This window comes from Rhinopithecus bieti, unplaced genomic scaffold, assembly GCF_001698545.2.
Source record: "Rhinopithecus bieti isolate Rb0 unplaced genomic scaffold, ASM169854v2 scaffold_83013, whole genome shotgun sequence".
Classification (NCBI taxonomy): Eukaryota; Metazoa; Chordata; class Mammalia; order Primates; family Cercopithecidae; genus Rhinopithecus; species Rhinopithecus bieti.
The window spans coordinates 8,767-14,739 of NW_016830366.1; the positions used below are offsets into that span (position 1 = coordinate 8,767).

Sequence of the window (5,973 nt, forward strand, 5' to 3'; positions counted from 1 at the left end):
ACTGATTATTTCTTAAGAATGCCCACATACGCACAGGGGGAATGGGGTGGAGCCACAGGAAGTTTGCGCCTTGGGCAGGGGTGGTTGTGGGGAGCCTGGTCTCTTGACTTCCTGTGTGGTGGCCTGAAATCAATCTGTGAGGTGGAGGCCTGCTAGTAGGACTCTCGCTTTGCTGAGAGTTTTTTTCCTTCCTTTTTCTCCTTTTCACCCAATAAATTCCGCTACTCGTCCTTCGATGTGTCTGCGAATGTAATCTTTCCAGGTCATGTGGCAAGAACTCAGTTTTAGTTGAATTAAGGAGCAAAATTCTGCAACATAGTCATTGCTGAGTGTACAATCTGCCAGAAACAGAGAGCAACACTGAGCCTCTTATATGACACTTGTCTCCAGAGTTAGCCAGCTACCATATGGCAGGTGATTACATTGGACCACTTCCATTATGGAAGGGACAGGGCTGTGTTCTTACAGAAATAGACACTTATTCTGAATACAGACCTTCCTTCTCACACACAGTACTTTGAGAAAATCAACACTTGTGCACTTAGAAAAATAGCTTATTTACCATTCTGGTATTCCACACAGTATCACCTCCAAACAAGGCACTCACTTCACAGAAAATAAAGGGCAGCAATGGGCCCATGCTCATAGGAAATCACTGGTCTTATTCTTTATATTCTCCTATCCCCCCCTTGTTCTTTTTTTTTTCTTTTAGAGATGGTGCTATATTTCCCACGCTAGTCTTTAACACCAGCTCAGCCTCCCAAAGTGTGCCCCATTATCTTAAAGTGACTGGATAAACAGAACAATGGAATGGCCTTGTGGATCTCAGTTATAGTACTAGCTAGGTGGCAATCCTTGCAGGTCTGAGAAATTGCTTTTAGGAAGCAGTGTTTGCTGTTTATCTGCATCCAACATAGTTTGCTTTCTCTCCCATAGTCAGGATTCATGGGTCCTAGAATCACGGAGTATAACTTGGAGAATCTCTACTCACTATTCACACCAGTGGTCCAACAGCAAAAATGCTTCCTATCATTCTGACTTTAGGCTCTGCTGAACTAGAAGTCTTAGTTAGAAAGGAAGAAATGCTTTCACCAAGGGACACAACAGTGATTCTGTTGAAAAGAAATTGATACTGCCTGCTGGCCACTTTAGTCTCTTCATCACTTTCCATCTAGAGGTAAAGGAGGGGATCATCTACTACCTGGCGGTGATGAATCTGATGATCAAAGGGGATTAATTGCACTACACCAGGGGCTAAAAGGAGTATGTCTCCTCTGTCTAGATAGCTTCTTAGTCCTCCCATGTTTTTTGATTACACTTAATGAAAAATTACAGTAACCCTATCCAGGCAGGATATCTAATTGTCCAGACTGTTCAGTAATGAAGGTCTGAGTCATCCTGCCTGGCCAAACACCAAGATGAGCTGACATGCTATCTCAGGGCAAAGGGAACGAGAAATGGGTAGTGAAAGAAGGCAATTATAAATACCAGCTACAAAAATGTGAGCTACTGCAGAAATCAGGAATGTAATACTAAATACCTTGCTAAGTTATTAACTCATCCCCCTCGTCAGGCGGAAGAACAAAGCAACAAACAACAAAAGTACAGCATTTACTAACAGATTTATAAAACTTTAAAAGCTCCATCTTTTTTTCTTAGCTTCTGGAAGGGAATTCTCTTCACTTCAGAATTATTTATAGGGGCTTCAGCAATAACCTGTTCCTTCCTACAGCGTGTGTTTCTTGTTTCTCCTGGTGGGGCGTAGTGCAATTATTTTTTTCTCATGTGCTTAACTTTCTGACGATGCCAGTGTAATCTATTTCTTTAAGCGCTTGTCTCAAGTTGCTGAATTAAGACGACTTTTTAAACCTGAAATTAAAAGAGGTATCCATTCACCAGAAGATTCCTACAGCATCTATGAGGATGTAAGAGCAAAGTAGTAGATACAAAATGATTGATAATCTACAGGCAAAAATCGAAAAACTGACATCTCACGGAAAGATACAACTAGAGAATACAAAGTGGAGTCAAACTGAGGGCCCATGCATACTTCCAGATTATGAGTAAATTCGAAGGCTCCCATGGCATTGGAAGAAAGTGTTAGAATAGATAATATTCAATGTTAAATGCCTGTGGAAATAGAATGAACTATGATTGAAGGCTAGGGTTAGGAAGAACAAGGCATGACCTTTGTTCCCGCCCCATCCCAATTGGGCGCAAGCACTTAAAACAATAAAGAGTTCCTTTTTGTACCTCACCTTGCTGCTTCCTTGATGGCAAAGTTGAAACAAATTGTCCCTTGACTTTCATAGATCCTTGTACTTTCTTCAAGCAAAATGAAAATTCTTTCATAATCTGAAGATATTTAAAACATCAGTATTTCTCCAATTATGAAAAGAAATACACCTCAGCCTTAGTGCATCCATTACCACAGTATACATTTTCATAGACTCCAATGTTACATAGTGTTTGTGTTTTGAATGCTTAAATCACAACGCCTGTATATTACTAAGGAAACCATTGTGAAAACCAACAAAGGAAAACAAAACACTTAATCAGATGTATGAGAAATTTTCAGTGAAATTAAAGAGAAGCCATGCTTAAATTATATACAGATCCAATTCAGCCAAACAATGAGCTCAAGAGGCAGCTAAATTCTGTTCTAAATCATAGAATGAGAGACTTCTCATGCTTTCATTGATAGACACTCTTGCACTACTTACTTCGCCCAAACCTTTGAACTTCTTTCATTAATTGATATTTTATATCGTCATTAATTTTCTTTATCATGGCAGGAGACATTTGTGGTGTATTTGGCACAGTTTCCACTGAAGGCATTCCTGTGACTGGTGGGTCACCTGCAGAAACACTGTAGTTTTTGATGCCTACCACAAATTCATTACTATCAGGTTTGTAAAGCAGCTCATCTTTGCTGAGACTAGTGAAGTCGTAAGAGAAAATATCCAATGCGTTGTGTGGCATACGATCTCCTGTCATATTTATAAGCTCTGGTGGAGCGGAATTTGACAGGAAGCCATCAGGAGGAGTTTGACCGTTTTCCATCTCCTCCTCCGGGATGTCATGAATGACAGTAGTATCTGGAATCCAAATGAAAAAGTTAAGCTGTGAGGTAAGTGCATTATGTCGCCCCCATAGGTATATCCCTCTAATGCTCAGTTTCTAGGAACTTATCTCATAAAGCAGGAGGATATGCCAGGTGGCAATCTGAGACCCCTCAACCTAAGCTCAAGAAAGACAATACAACAAAACTGCCCTCTCCCCTGCATGACACTATGCATGCATATAGAGGCCAAGTTGGACAGTACAACCAACATATGAACATACACAGATCCCTGGTACTCCTGGATGAAATACCAGCTCCTGACAGATTAATACGCCCTGGTGGAACCATTGACAAGGAGTTATCAGATGCTTTTTGGCCATTTTTCATCTTCTCCTCATGGACATTGTGAGTGGCGGTGGCATCTGGAAATAAAATGAAGAGGTTGAGCTGTGAGGTAAATCCATAATGACAACTCCACAGGTATATCCCACTGATGCTCAGTTTCTAGGAAATTATCCCCTAAAGAACTAGGATATGCCAGGTGGCAATCAGATAGCCCTAAAATTAAGGGGAGAAAGGATAATACTACAAAGCCCCCTTCTTCCCTTGGTGACACTATGAATGCATATGGAAAAAAGTTAGGACAGTACCACTTAAAAGCCAACATGTACAGACCCATGGTACTCATAGCTGTAATACCAGCTCCTGCCATAATAATAAGCCCTGATGCAACAGCTGACAAGAAGTTATGAGGTACTAGTTGGCCTTTTTGCATCTTCTCTTCACAGACATTGTGAGTAATGGTAGCATCTGGAAACCAAATGAACACGTTGAGCTGTGAGGTAAGTGAATTATGTCAGCCCAACAGGTATATCCCTCTGATGTTATGTTTCTAGGAAATTATTTCATAAAACAGTAGAGGATATGCCAGCTGATGATCTGAGACATCTCAAATTGAGCTCACGAAAGATAATACCACAAAACTACCTTCTTCCCTTTATGACACTACACATTCATATGGAAACCAAGTAGGACAGTACAACTAGTAAATAGACATACACAGATCCCTGGGATTCATGGCCGGAATACCAGCTCCTGCCAAATTAGTAAGCCCTGGTGGAACAGTGGCCCTCAAGGTATCAGGTGTTGGTTGGCTGTTTTTATAGTCTTTTCACCAACATTGTGAGTGATGGTAGCATCTGCAAATCTAACGAAGAGGTTGAGCTGTGAGGAAAGTGCATTACGTCATCCCCACTGGTATATCCCTCTGATGCTCAATTTCTAGGAAATTATTCCACAAAGCAGGAGGACATGCCAGGTGGTGATCTGAAAAACCCTTAAGTTGAGCTCACAAAAGATAATACAACAAAACCACCTTCTCCCCTTCATGACACTATGCATGCATATGGAAACCAAGGAGGACAATCCAACTCATAAGTGAACATACACAGATCATTGGTACTCATGGCTGGAATACCAGCTCCTGCCATATTAATAAGCCCTGGTGGAATAGCTGACAAGACGTTATCAGGTGCTGGTTGGCCATCTTCCATCTTCTCTTCATGGACATTGTGAGTGACAGTAGCATCTAGAAACCAAAACAAGAGGTCAAGCTGTGGGGTAAGTGCATTATGTGAACAACACGAGTGTATCCCTTTCATGCTCAGTTTTCAGGACATTATCTCATAATGCAGAAGGATACCCCAGGTGGCGATCTGTGACCCCTCAAATTGAGATCACGAAAGATAATACGATAAAACCACCTTCTTTGACTTATGACACTGCATGCATATAGAAACCAAGTAGAAACAACTAGTAAACAAACATACACTGATCCCTGGTACTCATGGGTGGAATATCAGCTCCTGACAGATTAATAAGCCCTGGTGTAATGGCTGACAAGAAGTTATCAGGTGCTGGTTGGCCATTATTTATCTTCTCTTCACAGCCATTGTGAGTGACTGTAGTATCTGCAAATCAAATGAAGAGGTTGAGCTCTGAGGTAAGCGCATTATATCAACCCCACACAGGTATATCCCTCTGATGCTCAAGTTCTAAGAAATTATTTCATAAAGAAGGAGAGGATGTGCCAAGTGGCGATCTGAGACCACTCAAATTGAGCTCAGGAAAGAAAGTACAACCAACCCACTTTCTTCCCTTGATGACACTATGTATGCATGTGAAAACCAAGTAGGACAATCCAAGTTACAAGCAAACATACACAGATCCTTGGTACTTAGGGAAGAAATACCATCTGCTTCCATATTAATAATCCCTGGTAGAACTATTGACAAGACATTATCAGGTACTGGTTGGCCATTTTGCATCTTCTCTTCACGGACATTGGGAGTGGCAGTAGCATCAGGAAAATATAAAAGGTTTAAAATTTGGAAAGAAATAAAACTGTCATTATTCACAGATGATATTGTTCTGTCCCTAGAAAATGTAAAAGAATAAAATCTTTACAGTTAATAAGCAAATTTAGTCAAGTCACTAAATATTAGAAAAGCCACTGGTATTTCTTTATAATTAACACCAACAAATAGTTAGAATATGAAATTTCAAATGTCATTAATAACACTGCCAAAAACATAAAATATTTAGGAATAAATCGAATCAAGATGTGCTAGAGCACTACATAAAAATTACAAAACATCACTGAGGGAAATTCAAGACTACAGTAAATGGAGAAAAAACATTCTTTCCATGGAATGGAAGACATTATTAAGAGGCTTTATTGTTAATTCTCCTAGAATGATAATAGCAATGTTATTTAAAATTCCACAAAGTAAAAACAAAAATATCCAAAAATTGACAAGCTGATAATGTTCTTTAAAAAGAATATGCACATTTAAGATTTGGAAAAACCCAAGACAATCTTTAAGATATAGAAGTGGCTGGGTGCGATG

General features: G+C 39.9%; 1 pseudogene; it reads right to left on the bottom strand.

Annotated features, from left to right (window-relative positions):
- Positions 1-1,770: 1,770 nt before the first annotated feature.
- On the bottom strand, positions 1,771-5,433 carry LOC108524343 (sarcoma antigen 1-like; annotated as a pseudogene).
- Positions 5,434-5,973: the final 540 nt, after the last annotated feature.